At 31.6% G+C, this 22,084-nt stretch overlaps 1 long non-coding RNA gene across 1 annotated transcript; it reads left to right on the forward strand.

The window, feature by feature from the left end:
• The first annotated feature begins 1,989 nt into the window (after positions 1–1,989).
• On the forward strand, positions 1,990–19,104 carry LOC134689633 (uncharacterized). Its single transcript, XR_010101883.1, has 3 exons — positions 1,990–2,183; positions 16,465–16,649; positions 18,682–19,104. It is a non-coding gene; the product is annotated as an uncharacterized LOC134689633 (long non-coding RNA).
• The last annotated feature ends 2,980 nt before the right edge of the window (positions 19,105–22,084 follow it).

Below are 22,084 nucleotides of genomic sequence, written 5' to 3' on the forward strand. Positions count from 1 at the left end.
GGAGATAGTACTAATTACGTCAGGAAAAGAAACGTGAATCTATATTTTTTGGACTAAAACATGCTGTCCTAATAACATATCTTCAATTCTATCAAGGTTTGGTTTAAAAAATATACTTTCTGTATCTCGAAAAAGGCTATCATTGTCGCCTATGAGGAAATTAATTGTTTATTTCAATCTCTAAATTTACCCGCTTCATCAGGAAATCTCGAATCGTACACAAATCAATATTTAAACATATTTGAAAGAAATCGCCTACAATGTTCTTTTTTCATAAAACAAATTAAAACAGGTAGTCAAATAAGACAGAAATGAAGTTTTAATATATAAATTTAGCATTTAAAGACATCAAAATAAAAATAAAAGTCAAAGTTTTATATTCTTTCTAACTTAAACAGATTCTCTAGAATTTGTTGAATACATTGACATTTTTGTCAAACGCATTAAAAAGACAAACGTCTAAACATTGTTTTTTTTTCATGCTGGATTTCACGTAAAATATTATACGCTGAATACCTATTTGTTTAAAAAGAAATAATTCGTCATCGTTAGTTTGAAAACATTTGACACAATAGCTATAATACAAAAAAAAATCAATTCGTTGTTTAAGTCGTTTACTAGTACATATTTTGATCGTTAACAGCGACTTATTTGTACAGACACAGTTTTTCTTTCCCGAAATCTTTTTTATTTTTTGGTTTGTAGATTGTATATAAAATGAGAGTTAGTGGTATATATAGAAAAGAAGATTTGGTATGATTACAAATGAGACAACTCTTCACTTAGACAAAAATGACACAGAAATTACCAACTATAGGTCACTGTATGGACTACAACTATGGGATAAACTGAAACTACATAGTCAGCTATAAAATGCCCGGAAATTTCAAATGTAAAACAATTCAAACGAAAATACTATGTACAGAATAGTGAACGAAATACAAATATGTAACACAGTAACTAACGACAACCAATGAATTACATGCCCCTTACATGGAACAGGCACATACAGCATTCGGTGGGGGAAACAAGTAAGCGGGATCCCATTCATTCCATAACCTTTGACAGTGGTATAACAGAATAACATAAGAACAAACTATTATAATAAAAAACAGTTTAAAAAGGCCGAATTTATCAGATGGATACAAATAGAAATATATCTAACAAAAACACAGAGTGGACGTGGGCGGGTACTTGTACATCCCAACACCCTAAAGCCACGTGGGCGGGTACTTGTACATCCCAAAACCAAAAAGACACTAAATACAGATCTGAGGGTACTCAGCAGTATAGTTAGCAAGTGCAGACCCAATAACAACTAATGAAAACAGGTCAAACATGTATTTCTCATTTCCCCTGTATTCGGTTCTCTCACATCACAAAATCAAAAGTTGTCAAACTTCATAAAATTTGAATAAAAAGGGTCATGATCATATTCTAACAATAAAAACTCTAATAATGTTATAAAAAAGTTAAATAACAAAAATATGGAACTCAAAAGTAAACATATAAAATCAAATGGCTATTTAAATCAAAAGATCATGCGTGCAAACACACCAAACGTCATATTGACTTGGTACAGGCATTTCCTTATGTAGAAATTGAAAACTACAGGAGTGCTTTATACATAATTGCATTTTACATTTTTTTTTTTTAGCAAAACTGTGCATCAAAGTATTTTTATAACAATCACGAGTTTAATTGTATCCATCAAACAATATAAAGTATCTAGTCCATTAAAAAATAATTTTGGTTCTAAAAATAAATTCAATGTCGTATACACATACATGTATATATCATATAGATACATTATATTAGTTTTTGTAGACAAAAGGCTCGTGCAGCTTTCCAAGTCGGGTATAATATAACCAGTCATTTAAGAATAATAAACTGCTAACACATAGTAATTTAATGCCAAAGGAGAAAAGCCACTATGCTTACTTAACTTTGTTTTTTTCCGCAGCTAAACAATAACTTGCTACTTAATTGGAGAAATTGGTATTTCATTACGATGTAATTTCTCGACATTAGTCACAGAGGCGGAGCAAAGGTTAATAATTAATGCGATCTTCGGTTACGATGTATGCGCCTACGGATTTCCAGTATTGTTTATAGTTGAGTAAGAGGGCTTGAACAGTCTTTGAGAAGCGGGTCTTGAAAGCAAAAGTCCAAGAAACTAGAAGGTAAGGTTTGAACACTATTTGAAAATAATTATTTTAATATACTTGTACATCTTTAGGAAAAAGACTGTTTTCTTGAGAGATAGTTCCTAAAATGAAAAAAAAAGAGTATATCATAGGATTTATCCCGTTTATGTCAATTGTTTGATATGAAAATACTGTTTACAAATAATTTGATACACACCAAACTATCTTTTTAATATTCAAATTTAAAAAATAAATAATCACATACCGTATTTGGTCGTTTGTAGTCCGCATTTTTTGCCATGGCGTTGTCAGTTTGTTTTAGATTTATGAGTTTGACTGTCCCTTTGGTATCTTTCGTCCCGCATTTTTACCCAAAAATATATAGTAAAGTTTGTTTCCAGCAAAACCGATATTGGAAATCAAAGTTAAAATTAGATATACAGAAGTACTTATTAGTTTATATTTCATTATATTTTCAAAACAATTAATCTGTTCTTTTGGGGCAGTGCAATATTTTTTGGCACAATTGATACATTGGTTGGGCGCATATGATGTATTGTAGGGATGCAATTGAATGATACATTTGACGCTGATGCAGATTGCTTTTATTTTCGTTTTTTTGTGTCGTAAAGTTGGTGACACATTATATAATTAGTTATCAAAGGTACCATTATTATAATTGAGTACGCCAGACGCGCGTTTCGTCTACACAAGACTCATCAGTGACGACGATAAATGTCTATTTAGTTTAAATCGAGGTCAACTTATTTGATATTAAAAAAAAATGAAGAGATTATAAACCAGAAGGACAAAAAGTATAGCAAAATACGGACAAGAAATCAGAGTTTTGTAGGATTGAGATATATATAATAATTCCTTAATATAAAGATATGATATTTTTTTTTATGAAATACCTGCATATTCAGTCCATTACCAAAGTACTGGTTACTGGGTGTTTGATACTCTTGGGGACTAAGGTCAAATGGTAAAAATGCCAACACTTATACACTAATAAGGTTAATAATTCATGTATCTATATTACCAGTTATTGTAGTTTTTAGTGCCTAAACTCATACAATGTATTCATACATAATAAAATCTCAGAAATTTACCAGAAAAAATTATATTCGGTGTTGGCATGAATATCTAGGATGTAATGGTTTTTTTTTCTAAAAAGTTCTTAATTTGATGAGAGAGAAAAAGCTGGTCAAGCAGCTGACAAAAACACTGAACCCTTATTTTCATTATACCTTATAGTGTTAAATTTTGAAAAACAAGACATTAACTTGATCGAAAGCGATGAAAATCTAAATACAAATGTTCTGAATCAGACAAATTTGTATTTTGTTGAACATTTGAATACGTGGTTCTTCTGTACCCACGAAATCCACGAAAATTGGTATCCAACGAAAATTAATAAATCCGCAGTATTTAACAAGAGCTTCGACAAGTAAACGTATACCGTATTCGTAGTAGTCTCATACTGGTACCGAGTGCAATCGGGTCAAACCATTGTTATTATATTGTTATCCATTGCTTCTCCCCAAAGTACTAATTATTTTGGAGTACGGACGAAACCAGAATCAGATGACGTGTCCTGCCGAAGACTTCCTTCTGAGTGCGCACATTTAAATCCGACTCTTGTATAAAGGAGGCTATTAACAAGAGACTACTTTTTGAATGAGGAACTATTTGTATAAACAACATACTCAATTGGCGAGCAAAGTTTTTTTTCACGATTTTATAGTATAAGTCTTAAAAACATAATATATAACATAATGTCTTGGCGATTAAAAGGGAGATGAACGCATTTCACTTCTCCTTTATCTACAACTGGATCATATTCATATTAATTCATGTAGCAACTTAACGGAATCTCGCACGCTATTCCAATTAAAATATGATACTTCCTGTGACCACTTTGCACCAAGACAAAACCAACCCTGTAACGCGATACAGATCCAGACAAACAAATCCAGGGATATAAAAAAATGGATAGTGATGCAAAAACGTGATCCTTGTACGTAGTAAGGGAGCTACCATTTGATTTTTAGGGGGGGGGGGGGGGGCTAGGATGAAAAATGTTGCCCTGCCTTTTTTTTTTTAGCTGTAATCTATGTCCTGCCTTTTTATTTTTCACTCTGTTCGGTCCTGCCTTTTTTTTTAAGTTTGTCCTTACTTTTTTTTACCTAAATTGTCGTCCTGACTTTTTTATTTGCAAGTGTTTCATCCTGCTTTTTTTGCAAGTGTCTCATCCTGCCTTTTTATTTTTACTCAAAACTCCTGTCCTGCCTATTTTTTTCAAATTTCATCCTAGCCCCCGATAAAAATCAAATGGTAGCTCCCTAAATGAAAGTCGTGTTCTCATTTTCTCTAGTAAGTTTTCCATTCCAATGTTTATAGAATTACATGTCATAGTATACTAAACGGATGTTCATATCGAATTTAGATCGAAAATATAATATACATATCAGTTGAAGGATGAGGATTGGAAGAATAAAAAAGACAATTATATCTTCATCCGGAATCTATATTGGAATCAATTACATACTTATCCAATACTAAAATTATAGTATTCTTCTTTCTATGTAATCTACATCAGTACAGTTTCATTTCATTTGTGCGCGTCATGGCAACGCCCCAAAAACTAATAATATCGTATCTTAGCCTGTGTCTTCACGTCACACGAGTTTAAATTTCTGTACAGACGAATTATAATTTTGCAAATGTTTTGATCTTGGCTTACTTTGCATTATATTGCATTGGTATTGTTAATTAAAAATGTTATTTTGAAAGGTTATTGATGTATAAATTATAGAATGCTATCGTTTGTAAAAGAAAATGTATCATTTGTCTAAGAAAGATAATGTGTGCACGAATAAAAAATATTTTTTTCATCTAAGAATAGATGTCTTTTGCGAGATACTTTAAATTAGTTTAAACTCTGCCTTTTAACTTAAAATCGAGATATTTTAAATAAGCTTAAACTCTGCTTTTTAATTTAATATCATGATACTTTAAATAAGCTTAAACTCGGCCTTTTAACTTAAAATCGAGATATTTTAAATAAGCTAAAACTCTGTCTTTTTAACTTGATATCGAGATACTTTAAATATGCTTAAACTCTTAAGGGCCGTTCTTTAACCTATAATGGTTTACTTTTTAAATTGTTATTTGGATGGAGATTGACACTTACACCACATCTTCCTATATCTAAACTCTGCTTTATAACTTAATATCGAGATACTTTAAATAAGCTTAAACTCTGGATTTTTAACTTAATATCGAAATACTTTAAATAAGCTTAAACTCTGTCTTTTCACTTAAATATCGAGGTGCGGATACTACCAAATAGGCGTTTAAACGCATAAGTCGTAATATAACTTAAAAAAAACAAAAACGCAAAAAACAGCAGAAAAACAACCTACAAAAAATTAAGACTGAAAATGTAAGTCTTGTAAATACGGGGTTATCTCATTTGCTCGACGGGTAAGCCGATCTTGCTCTTCTTGTGGCACCTGTCGAACAAATCGCTTATAATTTTTATCTTATTAAATATCAATAACGGTGAACTATCAACGAAAGGCTTGATTATTTCCATATGTTCCATTTCATTTTCATGCTACGCTCACAAGTAATTCGAATTAAACGTAAATTCTAATTCGAATTGCAATGCGCGTCCAAACGACGGTAACTTTTAATTCGTATCAACAAAAACGGATTTCGTTCATCAAATTAGCCAATTCAAATCAATTCGAATTAAAAAGGAAGATTGTGTGAACGCGATTAGCGATTTCGATTTGCATTCGATTCGATTGAAATGTACGTTATGTATACGTGTAAACTAGGCATCATTTTCAAATAAATGCTATTCGTTTTACAATTATTTAATGAAGGAGTAACTATTATATATTGGCTCTATCACACACCTCCTCTCTTTCATAAAGAAAATATAAAAAAAGTCATCAATGATGTTAAAAAAAGTAAAATTACTTCCTTTACAGCATTTGAAAAAATGCAATTACTGTACAAAAAAGTAATTAAATACAGGTTACGCATATAACACTATATAATCATTATTAGGTGACAGAGTTTTCTCGAAAGAAAAAAAACACCTTACATTAATATTATTTACAAAGTAATAAACAGTTTTAGTAATAAATAATATTGTTGAATCGTGTTTGTACTTTAAGTTCAAAGAGCAAGTGTTTTTAGGTTAAATGTTATTATATGGTAGAACGCTGAAGGTCTCGTTAAAACATTGTATCAAAAACAAATAAAATAAAACTTTAAAGGTTATAGTAGTTTATAAGGCATACTTGTCGTTTGTTTATGTGTTACATATTTGTTCTTTATCTTTCATTTTTTTACATAAATAAGGCCGTTAGTTTTCTCGTTTGAATTGCTTTACATTGTCTTATCGGGGCCTTTTAAAGCTGACTATGCGGGATGAGCTTTGCGTACGGTGATCTATATTTGTTAATGTCTGTGTCATTTTGGTCTTTTGTGGATAGTTGTCTCATTGGCAATCATACCACATCTTATTTTCTATATATACCCCAATTAAAGTGTATTTTTCAGAGGCAAATCAAAGCAAACAGTTGCATATTCAAAACTATCATTTTATTTTAGATGAGATCCCACATTAAAAACGAAATGGATAAAAATAAAAATTCCGCCATAACGAAACTTGTATGAGTACTCCTACATAATAGTTACTTCAAGACTTTTTTGTTTTTTGTGCTTATTACCTTTCGGAAGAATTAATGCTTACTTTAAGCAAGGATTTGTATAAATATACAAATCCTTGCTTTAAGGATGTACTTAGGTGAGGTTAGGGGAAAATTAATAAATTAAGAAGTGAAAATTGATACAATAAGCTGGTAGAGCATCAATTGAGGATACAAATAATCTAAAAATATTGATAGGTCATGGACCTCCTTTTCGAGATATTTGAGATTTAAAATATGGCAGGAAAAGGCTGACTCGGACTTTTACCTTATATTTGCATAGGTATTATTGGGTCTCAAAAGAAAAGAAAGAAAATCAAGAATCTTCTAAAATTTGGGTAAATGACCTTTCATTAGCTATTAAGTCTTATATGAAAAAATAAATGGGTGTTATGGGGCAAAATATTTAACATTGTATTGTATGGAAAAACTCCAAGGAGTCCGAACATTTGACACAAATTCCAAAACCTCACCTAAGTACATCCTTAAAAACTATTTTTTACAGTTGTATACGCCAATGCATTTACGGGATGAATTACGGTATAACTTTGTATTTCTATCTGTTCGGATGCACCTTATGTTCAAGATTTACGGGATGACTTACGGTATAACGTTGTATTTCTGTCTGTTGGGATGCACCGTATGTTCAGACAAAAAATAAATAAATACAAAAACAATATCTAAAGACAGATTATGTTATAAGGTTATAATTGTTTGTGTTTATAAATGGGAATGTGTTTGACCCAAACCACAATTTCAATCAATATTGTGTCCATTAGATAGTCATAAGAAAAGACACATGCATGTTATAAATATTGATCATGGAAATATTATTAGTAATTTTCTTTAATAAACCTAATAACCGTTGCTGAATTTTCCGTCTATATTATTGATTTATTAATGAAATGCACATTTATACCCCGAGGAGTTGAATGCATATAAACAATATAAGTAATTGCACGTATCCGGCACAAATGTAAACTACATTAACTTAGGTCGATTGTTTTTTTTCTCGTTTGAAATGTTTCACATTTTTCATGTCAAGCCGTTATAGCTGACTTATGAATTTTTGTTATATTGGTTAAGGTACCTATTGAATTGCTTATATTCACGTCGAATGAACTCTGGTGGATGGTTGTCTCATTTATAATATACACGTACAACAAAATGGAAAATGTAAATCCCTACTACTAAAAAGAAATGGGTCTTCTCAAATTTGATCATTTTGATAATGCTTGAATATATATTCTGAAATAAGAATATCGGATTCTTTCTTAAAATAAATATTGATAATAAAAAAAATATTATATTATTCAGTATACCTAATATTTAAGCAATGATTAAGCAAAGATGCTTTTGGTGTGTGATGGAAGTTTAGTACCACAAAGTGGACAGCAACATTCCACAATAACATAACACCCAGTGTTGTTCAACGACATTGTAAGGTTGAACATTTTTAGACCAATATTTTGAAGCCACATATTTGGAATGTTATTGACCAACACATTCTCTCTGTGACTTTTTTCAATCTTTATTCAGCTGTTCAATATCCTCACATTTATGACATTCGTGCGTGAAATTTTATCCTCACATGTATGATTGTGTGTGAAATTTTATCCAAAAGTTGATGACATTCGCGTATAAAATTTTATCAGGACATGTATGACGTTCGTGTCTGAAATTTTATCGAAACGTGGATGACATTCGTGTATTAAATTTTATCATGACTTGCATGTATGACGTTCGTTTGCGAAATTTTATCCTAACATGTATGACATTGGTGTTTGAAACTGTATTCTAACATGTGTGTTATTCATGTGCAAAATTTTATTCTGACATGTATGACATTCGTATGTGGAATTTTATCCTAACCGTTTCCCTCGGTTTGGGTGTGTGACCCGGATTTGTTTTTTTTTCTATCGATTTATTAGTTTTGAACATTGGTATACTACTGCTGCCTTTATATATGACACCTGTTTTTGAAGTTTTATTATCACATGAACGATATTCGTTGTATGACATATTCGATCATTATAAAAGCATAAGCAGATATGTAAACTATTATAATGAAGAAGAAAAAAAGATTATTCGTTTCTATTTGGTATAGCATGCAAGTTGTTGTCCACCATTTCTCTAATTTTAAACTTTAAAATCATTATTTTCTATTCTTAATTTGTTTGTTTGTTTTTGCTTTTCTTTTATATGCCGATTTTTTTCTATTCTTTTTTTTTTTTATTAAGCACTTTTGCCATTATCCTTATTTCGTAAACCCAAGGAGGTTACTAGTATATGAGATATCATATAACCCCCTTGGTAAAACCAATCCAGTTTCTCATAAAATGCATACAGAAATCTATCTATATATCTATCGATGGACGGTAGATTTAATATTCGTTTGTAGTATATCATGTACATTCTGTTAAAAACGAGAACGTAGAAGATGTTTGCTGTTACAACTTTATATAACAAGCAAGTTCACATTCCCCTTTTCAGTTGACTGTCGTATGATTCGGGCATTAATTTCTGAAAAAGAAGCGATTATCAACACTTTATAAATATTTCATTTGATCCCAATATAATTCATTTGATTTAAAATGACAGATTCGTAACAATGCACCTTTTTAATCAGAAAACTTACAAAATTAAATTATCAAATGCGAAAAAATGAGTTTGCAATAATCATGTTCGAGTACGAAATAACATCAAATGATTACTCGGAGTTCAGTATTTTTGTGATTTTACTTTTAAGTATAATTTCTTTGTGGACTAATTGTGCCCTGTAATTGCCAATTCATTGCTATACATTTATGATTCACAGTTTGTGGGTGAAAACTTCAAAACACGACCAAAGGTAATAAAATTGAGATCGTTAAAGGGGAAGACGTCAAAGAGACAACAACCCGACCAAACAGCAGATAAAAGACGATAAAAGGAAACACTACTCGATTTTTCGCTCCACTCATTTCACACTACTAACTCGATGTTTCGCTCCATACATTTCACACAACTAGCTTGACTAACATCACACAATTTTATACCCATTCAGTAATTTAACAATACTTTCAGTTTCTTTGAATAAATGTGTTTTTCGAAAAACAATCCTTTTTTTTTTTTTAGATAAGTATGTTAGTTGATGCATGTCTCAATATAAGAAAAAGACAGACAAATAAAGACAATTATTGCTATTTAATAAGAAAATGAGTAATGAAGTCTTCATATAGACACATATGATACCCAATGGCCTCGTTTTGATTATAAATTATAATTCTTTAATGGAAGGACATAGATTTTGTTCAAACTAAACAGCTTAAATGTAACTGTAAAAAGCATCATCATAATCAAAGACATTTTCTTTTTACAAATGCAAAAAACTGCGCGTAAAAGAAAATCCTGTTTTTAAGGATAAAGAAATCTCAAGAGGCTTTTTCTCCTCCGCTAAGTTAACTATAATTGATGGCATATTTTTATTTGTGTTATTTCTGTTGTACCTTTTGTTAGATATATAAACTCACCATAGATACCAGGATTGAAATTTTACATTTACACCAGACACGCGTTTCGTCTACAAAAGACTCATTAGTGACGCTCGAATCCAAAAATGTTAAAAAAGCCAAATAAAGTACGAGGGTGAAGAGCATTGAGGACAAATAATTCCTAAAAGATTTGCCGAATACAGCTAAAGTAATCTAAATTAATCAAGTAGAATAGCCTTAGTATTTTAAAAATTCAAAGTTTTGTTGAAAGTCAATTTATAATTATGAACATATTAATGATAACTCGTAGTCAACACAGCAGTGCTGACTACTGGGCTGATGATGCTCTCGGAGTAATTAAATCTCCACCAGCAACTAAACTAACTCATCATAAATACTAGGATTGAAATTATATATTTTCGCCAGACGCGTATTGCATTTTTATTTGTCTTTTGCATCACAGCAATTCCCCCCGAACCATAAACAATAAGAGAAAAAAAATCAGAATATTTTGTGTAGTACATACAATGAAACAGAATAAGCCAGATCAATATTTAGTAATATTCACGAATCATTGCAATCATGACCTAATTTTGAAGTTAAATAATTCATACTTTCGATAATTTATATAGTGATGAACAATTGCCATGTTTTAATACGTTTTCGCATTACTTAGTCGCCGCTGTTGCTGTTGTAAAAGCGAGTCCCGTTAAAATCAACAAATGATTTAACAAAACATATGGATACACATTTAAAACTGTTAGCTGCATTTGGTGAAAAAGAATGGAAATTTGGGTCCCAAAAGCTCTTCCACTTCGTATTCTATTTTGTCGTTTTTCAAATTTTGATTCGAGTGTCGCTGATGATTCTTTTGTAGATGAAACGCGCTTCTGACATAAAACCATCATCTGTTGTATCAGGGATCTATAATAATACTTCCATGGTTCTATGAATGCAATTTTAGGTTTATTCATTCCTATTTTGTTTAAAAGTGTTTGTAAGACAAGTGTCGCAATTCAGACAAAAAACGGTTTAGGAAATCCATGTACTTCAAAAGCATGTACCCAACACGATTTGCTTTCTCGTTAGTATCAAATAATTTGCATTAATCAAATATTTGCTGGCGTATCCGTATCGACGTATCGTATAGCACAAATGTGAGGAAAGGATAAATTAAGTCAAGTTGGTCCCGATGAAAATATTTTATAATGCATAAAATTTTAATTGAGATCGGGGTTAAATCATTATTATAAACAGATCTGTCCAGTACGTATACGTCGATCCGTGTACGTATTCTGATACGTGAATAATGCAAATGCTCCACTAAATCGTAAAGATGATGAGACCTACATAATTATCAGAGTTATTACCTGGATTCCAGACGTATTAATTCTAGTTGTTCGACATAATTTACACGTCTATCAACAAATTGAATACAAGATGTTGAAAAATTGCAATATCTTTGAAGACAATATATAATTAGTTTGTTTTGTCAACGTTGAAAAATATGACTACTATGGTTTAAGCAGGTGTTTCGTGAGATATTCAAGATAGAAATAAAGTGAAAAGTTATATCATTTCGTAATAAAAACAAAATAATTGTGTACCATGTGGTTGCTTGATAAGTCATTGATGACTAGTTATAAGAATAATTAGCACGATTGTTGTTCTGAGTTATTAAGGTAATAGCAAGTTCGTTGTTCCTTTCGTTATAATGGTAGTAGCAAGTCAATTGTCCCTGAGTTATGAGGGTAAAATCGAGTATGTTGTCTTAACGTTATGAGGGCAGAAGCAAGTCAATTGCAGTCTGTGGGTTAGGAGGGTTATATAAGCAAGTTTATAATCCTGGTACTTTTGATAACTATTATTGTGGCTGAGTTATGAGGATACTAGTTTGTTTGTTTTTGCCGAATTTATGAAATAAAGTGAAAAAATATATATCATTTCGTAATCATGTTAGCAAGTTTGTTATCTCTGTTTTATGAGAATTTGAGGGTAAAATCAAGAAGGCTGTCCCTGCATTATGAGGGTAATAGCAAGCAGTGTTTTCCCTTAGTTATGAAGCCAATAGCAAGTTTCTATGATTAGTATAGGTTGTCCGTGAATGACACTGCTTGAACGAAAGCACTATTATGTAATTCAGTGCATGGTTAACGATATTATATTTTTATTTTTCGTTTATTGTTTTGTAAATAAATCAGACTGTTAGTTTTCCAGTTTGAATTCTTTTACATTTTTTTTTATCAGTTTAGAACCTTTTATAGGTTGTTATCCGGTATATGTTTTACTCATAGTCGAAGTCCGTATGTTAACCTACACCAATATGGTATCTGGTAGATTGTGGTCTAATTGGCGATCATACTTTGATTTTTAAACTATCTATTGATATATAATTCTCTTCTGAACATGGTTAAAGTTGAGGAAATGATTTATCAGTAGCGTCTGCTTTGAATATATACTAGTAATGAAAAATACAATATTCAATGCAAAGTGGACACAACGCGTATCATACCATTCATCGGAGATCAACTCCGTTTTTGTGTTTTGTTTTAGTTTTCAAGGTTGTGTTTTGTTGGCTGTTGCTTATGTTTTGGTCGTTTGTCATTTTTCACCATGTCGTTGTTAGTTTATTTTTCTACGTCCTATACATTTGAATACTAGTATCCCTTTTGACCTTAGGGAATTCTTTCAAATTTCCTTGGTTACGCTAAACTGAGATTCTGAACGTATTTTTGGTATTTATGCATCCTTGACCCTTCAATATTTAGAGGACTATTTTGAGCCTGTTCTTAATATATTAAATGAAAAAAAAAATAGAATAAAAGAAAAGACTTATATTTCCCCTGACTATAATAATAAATAACCTCAAAAATGTGGTGCACACTTTCGAATATTCAAGTATTTCAAAGATTTTATCGAGAGTAAAAATCAGAAGTCATAATAATATTGTTTCCGTTGCAATACATGCAACATGTAACAGGTCATTAAAATCTTTTCAAACTAAAACGAATTATTTTACTGAAAATGTCAACGATACAGAAATACCTCAATTGAGAATTTATCTTTAATCATTGATCAAAAGCAATTAATTAAATTGTAAGTAGGTTCATAGCCCGGAGAAACCTGATTATTCATTAAGAGTCATTTTTCTAAATATTTCATGGAAATTGACACTGTATACTGCTGATTTTAATGACTGACATGTCTAGATGAAATGTCAATGTTTGTCGATTTCTTTATCACGTGATCCCTAAAGAGAAAACGCATACAAATTCCCGCACTTTTTTTATCTTCTGGGACTCATCTATGACAAAACAATGCCAAGAGTCATTTTTATCTTGAAGCATGATGATGTATTGGGAAGCTAAATTGTACCATTCACTTTTGTCTTATTTGTTTACGCTAATGAAATAATATGAATTCTAAAAGAAACATATGGCGTGTTTATTTCTGAAACGTATATGTATGCATTGAAAATGAAAATGACATTTTATCAAACTTTTACATCATAATCGCTTTGAAAAAAACCGAATGCATAAATGTGCATATATGTCAAGGATGTATAAAGACGTTTAAACGTTGAGAGCAATAAGACCAATATTGACCACAAAGGAATAGTCAAATTCCTCTCAATGACCAATATTGACCACAAAGGAATAGTCAAATTCCTCTCAATGACCAATATTGACCACAAAGGAATAGTCAAATTCCTCTCAATGACCAATATTGACCACAAAGGAATAGTCAAATTCCTCTCAAGTAAACTTTGCCTGAAGGAGACGGAAATTTAGTACCTGGGTAATTTATCAACATGGGGAATTAAAAAAAAAATATATGTAAATCACATCAGTTCAGAATCACTGACTATTAAGCTGATGATACCCTTGGGTATAGAAAGTCCACCAGCAGCGATGTTGACCCAGCGCTAGAAAATGAAATCAACACTTGGCTAATTTCGTTTAGTGTGTTAATTATTAATATATCCATATTTAACCAATTTTTTCATATTTTGGCGGGATTTTTACGATCGTTAATACATACATGATTAACCTATTTTTATAACTTTTCTTTTGGCTTTTTACAATCTTTGAGAATTCTTGATTGTACTGCTATATTTAACTGCAATAAAATATAATTAGATCAAAGGAGATATATAACAACAAAGACCAAGTGAACGATGGACCTAAGTAAATCAATTTTGATTGATCATAGATAATACAGAAAAGGTGATCATAACATCTTTGACGAATTAAAATGAAAGAAAGAAAAAATGATTAAATTTTCATAGCCGTAGTTGTATAATTTGTTTGAAGGTTTGCATTCTTGCGTTTGGTTTACTCACCACAACCACCCTCAAAATATTTTGAAAAATTAACACGATCTTTGGATTACTATTTTTAAATTACTGACAATGCACTTACCTTATTAATAGGTGGAAAGGGGAACGCTTCTGAGCCCAGTTTCACGAAGCTGTCTCAGGACTAAGACATGTCGTAGGATGGTCTTACATATACGACATGTCTTAGTCCTAAGTGGGTTTCACAAACAAAGTGGTTCTAAATTAGGACATCTCGAGAGGTGTCTTATGATGGTCTTAGGATAGTTATACGTTAATTTTTATAAATTACAATAATTCTTTATATTAATTTTGAAAAAACGGTCTGAGATATGTCCTAGTATAGTCATAAGAGGATCATAAGACATGTCCTAAGATATATCTGATTACTGACGATTTCTGACTGATTGAGAAATAACCTGCGACTATAAAAAAAATCATTTTATTTTTATAATTTCACAGTTTCATTAAAAAAAAGAATTTACATTTAACTGCAATTTGACCCGCATTAATTAACGGTACCGATATAAAATACGTGCAAAAGTATGAAGTCACAAGAGAAATTACATGTCTGAAGTTAATGTGCGAAAGTGATTGTTGCATAACGATCGACACTAGGTCAATAGCTCAAGTATTGCAAAATGCCAAATAGAGACAAGGTTGAATACAAGTCATATTTTTTTTACAAAAAAGCTAGCCGTCTCATAGCTGATGGAATGATTCATGGTTTTGAAGTTGTAGGTTAATTCATGCATAATGGCATTGCATAGTAAATTTATACAGAAATTAAAAGTCGAATGTAATTTTGAGACCTTCAAATTAACTGCAGGGGAATATATAAACACCGGGGAAAATGGTGTTTTCACTCCATCATCTGAATTTTTATATTTTTATCTGTCGGCATTTGTCATATTTTTATCCAACTGTTTCTGAATTTAAATGATTGATCCTCTGAATTCCGAATCTAGAAGTTTTATCATATGGATTCCGAGTTTCGATTTATCCTCCCATTAGCGCATTATTCTGAACTCCTAACTCAGATGAAATAATCCATAGATTCAGAATTTTGAACCGGTACTTTAAGTTAAGAATTTTGTTGTATGTGTCTGAATTTTGAATTTGTATGTGGTACTCTGAATTTCGAATATAGACATACAGTTCTAGTATGGATTTCGAAAAAAATTAAAAATGGAAATGGGGAATGTATCAAAGAGACAACAACCCGACCATAGAAAAAACAACAACAGAAGGTCACCAACAGGTCTTCAATGTAACGAAAAATACCCGCACCCGGAGGCGTCCTTCAACTGGCCCCTAAACAAATATATACTAGTTCGGTGATAATGAACGCCATACTAATTTCCAAATAGTACACAAGAAACTAAAATAAAAATAAAACAAGATTTACAAAGACCAGAGGCTCCTGACTTGGGACAGGCGCAAAAATGCTCCGGGGTAATGCTTATTTATGTATTTTCCCTATGAGATCCGATTTTCCATTTTCGGGAATCGGAATGTTCTACCCATGCATAAGCAGAACAAGTAAGGTACGTTATAATAGGTTTTAATCAAAATTGCGAATTGAAATGAGGAATATGTCAGAGAGACAACAACACGATCAAAGAGCAGACAAGAGCCGAAGGCCACCAACAGGTCTTCAACGTTGGGAGAAAATTCCGCACCTGGAGATGGTTTTCAGCTGGCCCCTAAATTATTTTAAGGTATTATTTGTTGCTTCTTCTACAGGCTTCCATCATCAAATGTTTTTCCTTTTTCAGATGAAGTCCATCTATTGTCTATATGCCATCATGCTAGCAGTTGCTACAATTTCAGAAGTTTACAGTGGAAAGTGTGAATTTATGTGTTTACGGAAAGCGATCAGATGTAAACGACAAAAGAAAGATTATTGCTGCGAAGAGTTTAAAAAGTGTGGACTAGAAAAATGTGGAGAGCCAGACTTAAGGTAACAGACCATTTGTCATATCTTAAAATGACATGTTTATGCGAAAACTTTCACCAAGCAAGTTCTATATAAAAGAAAACCAAAATCAGATCGAAAATCAGGATATCTTGATAATTGCTGCAAAGAGTTCAACAAGTGTGGACTTGGAAAATATGAGGAACCAGGCCTCACGGTCATAAAACTTTCGAGCATGATTTTTGTACTCAGACTCGAAAATCAACCAATCAAATTGCTTGATTTCATGTTTCGAGCATGATTTTTTGTACTCAGACTCGAAAATCAACCAACAAAATTGCTGGATTTCATGTTTCGAGCATGATATTTGTGCTCAAAGCACTGAGCAAAGTTTTATGCCTTCAAGGCAAGACCTTTGCATCACGTATAAATAAAAAAAGAGTCAGTGAGACAACCATTAATAAAATACTAAATGGTATAGAAGTTCAAACACGTTCCATTAAAAAAGATAAAACGCTAAGAAGGAAAAAAAAACAACAACAAAAGGCATATAAAGTTTAAAATCAGGATATCTTGAAAACTAGTCCGAGATTGCTTTGCCCTAAAACCCCAACAAAAAAGGTTTTCAGACTTCAGAGTGGACAACATCCCCCAAACAAATTATAAAACAGTTGTCAGATGTCATAGATATATCGGACTAATTGAAAACTAGTCGGACCAACCAAGAATAAGACACTCGCATGTACAGAACGATATTCCCTAAACAGAAAATCAATATGTATTACCAGTTTAACACTTGATGACTTGAAAATGAAAATAACAAATAACTCACATGCAGAATGTGGCAGGGTTAAACATGGTAACGGGATCCCAATCATCCCCTTAACCTAAGACTGGTGCAGTTATATATCATAATAACGAACCATAAAAGTCAGTAGAAAAAGGCAGAAGGATAGGAATAGATACGAATAGAAATATATCTAATTAAAACACAGAGTTGACATGATCGGCTACTTGTACATCTTATTATAACACAGAGTTGACATGACCGGCTACTTGTACATTTTATTAAAACACAGAATTAACATGACTGGGTGCTTGTACATGCCAACAATGAAAAGACACCATGTACGGATCTGAGAGTACTCACAGTTACGCACTGCCAACTAGTTCAAAGCAGCCAATAACAACTAATAAAAAAAATCTTGCATCTAGGACACAATTATCAATCACTACACATCCACCACCTGATAGATATAGTAAAAGACGTAATAAACATGCAGTCATAGAAATACATGACATATTGCAATGCCAAGATACAGGTATCAACAGATTGTAGGTTGTATATATGTTCACTTTAATCGAAAGAGGGGCGAAAGATACCAGAGGGTAATTTAAACTCATAGATAAAAAATAAACTGACGACGCCATAGCTAAAAAAAGACAAATAGAAAAAACAATAGTACAAAAGACACAATTTAGAAAAATTAAAGACGAAGCAACACGAACCCCACAAAAAACTCGTCGTGTTGCTCATGTTATTACAAACCTGGTAAATAGTCTAACTCGGTAGGTCACATTCGTTGAAAAGGAACGGGATTGTAGTAACGACATAATGAATTGCAACGGTGGCCTCGGGGAAGCATACTCGACTCGAGTTGAGGAGGTCATGGGTTTGCTCTCGAACTAGGTAACCATTATCTATAAAATTTGAACTTCCAATTTCTTCGGTAGGCACACGGAACCAAGGAGAATACTTGTCTCTTTGTAGATATATTCGAAATGACGCGTTTCCTTGTGAACTAGCAATTAAAAATGTAACCGAGTATATCTCTTTTGAACAAAGAAGGTAAGGGTCATTATTGCACGACACCAACATGTTCTTGTCCGGATATGAATGAAATATTTGCAACTGGACATTAAACAAAATTCATTTAACTATCTTTCTTGAAAAAGTACTGATGCAAAAAACATGCAAACGGTCTAATCTATTTAAAAAAAATGAATATTACATCTAAGCTATACATGTTATTTTTATTTCATCATTCCTTACACATATTATATGATTTCATTGTAGATGTGAAGATAAAAGAGGAAGCTGGAACAAAAGATATTACAATGATTTCGAATTATCACAAGAAGAAGACGAAGATATGTCATTACCTTATTTTTAAAACATCAAAGCTTTTGCAGCATAACAATACGTGGTTATCATCTTCATTCACATTAAAATTTTGGAAATTAAAAGATCATCTTATCAGCATTTCAATTGACATTTTTGTTTTGAAGACACAGTTAAAATATATTGGAGTGGACACAGCAATTGGGACGTGAAAGCTTTTGCTATTATATAATATATAAAACGTGCTTAAATTTTAAGGTGGATCGTTAAAAACTATTGAAATTTTATTGCATACTAATGTAGCCAAATTATATAATATAAAAGCGTGAAATGTTAAACATGGAATTTTGCTAGAAAAATAAATTGGTCAGGAAAATATGTTCTATGTTGAAGTATATTTATGAGGCTGTGTTTGGGTTTCACAGAATTCAAAATAACGGGCAACACATATATTGTTAGAAAAATGTACTGAATAGATAGTGTTCGTGGTTTCTATTCCGGGTTGACAAAAAAATAAATGTAGAAGTAAGAAAGAAGACACATTTTAACGTGTGCCCAAGTCTGGAACCTCTGGTCTCTGTTAATTTCATTTTGTTTATTGTTATTAAACATTTACAATGTTTGTGGCAACACGAGTTTAAACAAACAATAAAATTTGGAGGCCAGATGAAGAACACCTCTGGGTGCAGGATTTTCTCGGTGTATCGAAGACCCATTGGTGGCATTGGGCTGTTATCTTTTCTTTGTTTGAACTGTTGTCTCTTTGACTTAATCATCATTTTCCATTCTCAATTTTACATGTATTTACAGGCTATCGAATACTATACTCGATAAAAGTCAGACAAGTACCACAGCGTAATACAGTACAAACAGAACAAAAAATCACACAAATAATTCTGAGAAACAAAAGCATAATAAAAATACACAGTATATACGGGAACAAACCATATTAGCTTTCGTCTAATGACCTACATTATACACTTGTATATAAGGGTATGGAAAAAAATTGTTGTTTTTTTATATTTGAGATTTTTTTTCTGGCCCGTTAGTCTCTATTCTTTATTTGTTGTCTGTTATTTTCTTATTCTAGTAGTATAGAAGATAATTTGACAAAAGGTCAAAGGAACAAAGAATAACCGTCATTCATTTTAGTACATAAATAAGGCCGTTAGTTTTCTCGTTTGAATTGTTTTACATTGTCTTATCGGGGCCTTTTCTAGCTGACTATTTGCGGTATGGGCTTTTTTTATATATATTATAGGTCCTATTTCTCTATTCCTTAGTTATCGCACATTATTCTCTATTCTATATATTTTGGCTTCTGAATCTTCGGTCTTTATTGTTTGCCTATTGATTCCAATTTTCATTCTTTTATTATGTTCAGTCCTTACTTTTAAACTCCACCCATAAATACAACTTGACGGGCGTCGAATTCACAATAGGATGTATATACTCATCATCCGAACACCTTAATATAATCCAAACCTTTGATAAATCTATATTTTATGCTGTACTTTTGTTGGCATGTTAAAACTTGTGCAGTTGTAATGGACTTTTCTCCAGTTTGATGATCTCTTTTCATACAGCTCTTTGGTGGCTTACATCTGTTGTAAACTGAGGACACCATTTAGGAGTCGAGATAATTGTATTGTATGTTAAACTTTGACGGCACCAATTAATGACTTTGGATTTTAATTGACAATGTCCCAATTTTAATGAAATGACAGAAACCAACGTCAAATCAAACATTTAAAATCTGTCATAGGTTGTCTGCGCTTGCGCGTATATTTTAATAGCACCAGTTGTGAGTTGATGCCTTGAACATAAGTGACCGTTATTCAATCAAAATGTACGTTACAAACGATGTTGAATTAGAATGGAACATTTATATAAAAAGTCTCTGATACTGCTTCTGAACCATATATAATTCACATTTTGTTTGGTTTAAACTGAGACAGCTTTTTGAAATATTTAAGTCATAATTTGGGACTCTATAGACATTAATTAATAAATAAATATCATGAATAATGAAAATACATTTCTAATAGTTATCAAAGGTACCAGGATTATAATTTAGAACGCCAGACACGCGTTTCGTCTACATAAGACTCATCGGTGACGCTCATATCAAAATATTTATAAAGCCAAACAAGTACGAAGTTGAAGTGCATTGAGGATCCAAAATTCCAAAAAGTTGTGCCAATTATGGCTAAGGAAATCTATGCCTGGGATAAGAATATCCTTAATTTTCGAAAAATTCAAAAGTAAAAAAAAAGACCTTCACACTTTCTATTAAAATAAGGTTTACAAACCGTTTCTCTTAATTTATTGATTTGTTATCTTCTATCAGGATATAATATAAACAAGGATCAACATTTTATACAAGACAATGAGTATACAAAAAAGACTAGATAAATACATTATACATCCTTATAATTTAAGCAATAAGACAAACTTAGTTTAAACATATTTTATTTGCTGAATTAAAGCAAAATGGATTAGACACAAGTAAATCATACTTATGAAGTCTTCTCCATAATTCAATATAAATCTACAATAATAGTATAATATAATGGACATGCATTTAAAAAAATAGTTTATACAATATAATACTAGCTTTCATAGGTAAACAAAGATGAGAGAAAGTAAAAAGAGAAATCAACGTGAAATCAAACATTTAAAATTTGTCAAAGGTTGTCTGCGCTTGCGCGTATATGTTCATAGTATCAGTTGTGAGTTGATGCCTTGAACATAAGTGACCGTTATTCAATCAAAATGAACGTTACAAACGATGTTGAATTAGAATAGAAAATTTATATTAAAAGTCTCTGATACTGCTTCTGAACCATATATAATCCCATTTTGCTTGGTTTAAACTGAGCCAGCTTTTTGAAATATTTAAGTCATGATTTGGGACTCTATAGACATTAATTAATAAAAAAATCATGAATAATGAAAATACATTTATAAAAGTTATCAAAGGTACCAGGATTATGATTTAGTACACCAGATGCGCGTTTTGTCTACATAAGAGTCACCAGTGACCCCCATATCAAACCATTTGTAAAGCCAAACAAGTACATAGTTGAAAAGTATTGAGGATCCAAAATTCCAAAAAGTTGTGCCAATTATGGCTAAGGTAATATATGCCTGGGATAAGAATATCCTTAATTTTTCGAAAAATTCAAAAGTTTACAAAAAGACCTTCACACTTTCTATTAAAATAAGGTTTACAAACCGTTTCTCTTAATTTATTGATTTGTTATCTTCTATCAGGATATAGTATAAACAAGGATCAACATTTTATACAAGACAATGAGTATACAAAAAAGACTAGATAAATACATTATACATCCTT

The sequence above is a fragment of the Mytilus trossulus genome, chromosome 11 (genome assembly GCF_036588685.1).
Source record: "Mytilus trossulus isolate FHL-02 chromosome 11, PNRI_Mtr1.1.1.hap1, whole genome shotgun sequence".
NCBI lineage: Eukaryota > Metazoa > Mollusca > Bivalvia > Mytilida > Mytilidae > Mytilus > Mytilus trossulus.